The sequence below is a fragment of the Pteronotus mesoamericanus genome, unplaced genomic scaffold (assembly GCF_021234165.1).
Source record: "Pteronotus mesoamericanus isolate MK-2021 breed Mesoamerican mustached bat unplaced genomic scaffold, CSHL_Meso_final contig_94, whole genome shotgun sequence".
Classification (NCBI taxonomy): Eukaryota; Metazoa; Chordata; class Mammalia; order Chiroptera; family Mormoopidae; genus Pteronotus; species Pteronotus mesoamericanus.
In genome coordinates, this window is record NW_026555285.1 from 44050143 (window position 1) to 44052500 (window position 2358).

Below are 2358 nucleotides of genomic sequence, written 5' to 3' on the forward strand. Positions count from 1 at the left end.
CGGTGAGGAAGCTGGCCCCCGAGTCACAGACTCCTCTTCCTAACTTGGCCCCTGCCCCAGAGGGAGGCGTCGCCAAGGTTGGGGGTGGGGGGGATTTCAGGGCCCGAGGTCGCTTCCAGATCCCTCAGTTCCACGCGGAGCCTCCCAGGACCGCGTGATCATCGCCTCCCGCGTCCTTCCCTCCTTTAGCCGGACGGTCTCTTCTCTAACACAGGGGCTGAACCAGCAGGGGCTCTGCAGACAAGTCGGGCTGGGGGCAGCGTGGCGGTCTGTCTCCCCGACCTCCTCCCGCGGCTCCCGTCCCTCGCCAGCCCCTGGCAGCGCCTTCCCCAGGTGTTGAACCCGAAGGCAAGAGGGAGTGTCGGCGGTGCCGCAGTCCTATTCTTCCTCTGGTCCTGATTTTCCTTTATCCTCCCTTCCTTCCGTTTTGCCCAGAAGCCCCTTTTCCTGTGCTTCCCTGAAGAGGTTCTCAATCTCCTCTCCGAGGTTTAGGTGCCTTGTCTCATTCCGCACCAAGCCGGCTTTTGGGGGCACAGTGAAGCCATCTAGGCCACCGTTCGGATAATCTACGATAAAACACCTTTACTAAAACTTGAGCTGAATGGGAGAGAGCTGGGGAGAGAGTGTGCGTAAAGGTTTGTTGGGCAGATCACGCGTGTTTGCAGTGTTCCAAATCCCTCGCAATTTCCCCCAAATTCCTGATGCCCGGAGGGTGGAGCTCTCCAGTCTGTCGGAATCAAGGCGACATCCCCCAAGTAGGGCATGTGAGGATAAATAATACAAGGTCCACACCAAGCCTGGGATGTAGGGGGTGTGTGTGTGTGTGTGTGTGTGTGTGTGTGTGCGCGCGCGCGCGCGCGCTGGCTCCCCGGCGCACGAGATTTTGGACATGAAACACCCGTAGGACAAATGAGGAAAATGCTAACGGGCCCATTGAACTCGGTGGCGGTACCTGAAGGGGCTGTCGTGAGGACAAGCTGGGCTCCCTGCGGCTGTCACTCCAGGAAGCTGCCTCCGCACCCTTCCCACCACCCACACTCCTGAGTTCCTGAGAGCCTCTGTTAAAGGCAGTCCCACGTCTGCAAACACAGACTTCTCTCCTCTCCTGACCTTATGAAAAGGTGGCCCCAGGGGAGCCAGCCAATCTGAAAAGCCTCCCTTGGTTTCTGTTAAGCCTAGGCTGCGCCTCTCCTTTCGGGATTTCAAGCGTTCTGCGAGTGGCTAATTACCTTGGGTGATCCCCAAATAAAATGGTGGGGGGTTGGTAGGCAGGGAGAAGGGTGCCCAAGTGAGACTGACAATCCAATAATGTCATTCCGTGAAGAGAGTCTGAAGACGTCCTCGTCATTTCCCTTAAGAAATCTGGTTCTACTGGCCGATCTCAGTAGGAGAATTCTTTGCCTACGGGCTCGAAATGAGTAATAGGCCGTGTGTCTTCAAGCCCTCGGCTAATGTGATAATAAATACATTCTAGGAGAGCAACGGGGTATTTACAATTAGCACCTAAACTTCTGCTGCTTGTCTAAAAGCCCCTAAATAACGCGCCCCCCCCCCCCATCAAGTGAGGAGCCCAAAGGATGTGGAATCAGGTAGAGGTATCTTCAGAAGGAATTAAGAAACCAAAGCCGATTTTATTTTCTCCAGTCAAGTGTGAACGATGGGGCCTCGGCGGCAGGGGTGACGGAGTGTACCTGACAAAGCTGCAGGGAAGGGCGGGGCGGGAGTAATGGCTGGGCGGGGGGGGGGGGGGGGCTTCACAAGAGCAAAGGCACTGAGCTGTTGCCTGGCAGGTACCACTTCCCAGCTCGGCGCTGAGGCGGTGGCGAAGGCCCAGGGGCCACCTTGAACCGGGAAATCCAATCCAACAGGTCGCTGCCTACCCACAAACACCCCCCACCCCAAATCGCTGTGAGTTTTCTCTCCGCAAGAGACTCCCAACGGGTTGATCCGGAGAGAGCATTTCGGAGTTTTTCAGATTCGTCAATTTCTAGGAATGTGCGTATTTTAAAGGAAGTTGAAACCCTGCAGGCTCAGGTTATGCTTTACAGTCTGCGACATTTCCTCAAGGCCCCAGCCACTTGGTAAGGTCCAATCGCTTCTTTAAAAATGGAGGGAAAAAAGAACACCGCTTTGAGAGTTTGGGATCCTCCCCCCCCCGCCGCCCGCCCCCCCCCCTTTGTCACAACAATTCAAAAGAAGTTGTCACGGTTTCTCTAAACCCAGTCTCCTGCGGCCCGTCGAGGAGGTGGGGAGCGCTAGGCTCCGAGTGCGGCCAGAGTCCTCGCGCCTTCGCAAAGACGTCAGCTGGGCCGTCGATAATTTGCATTATTCATCCAAGTCAGGGCCAGGGCTGAAGAC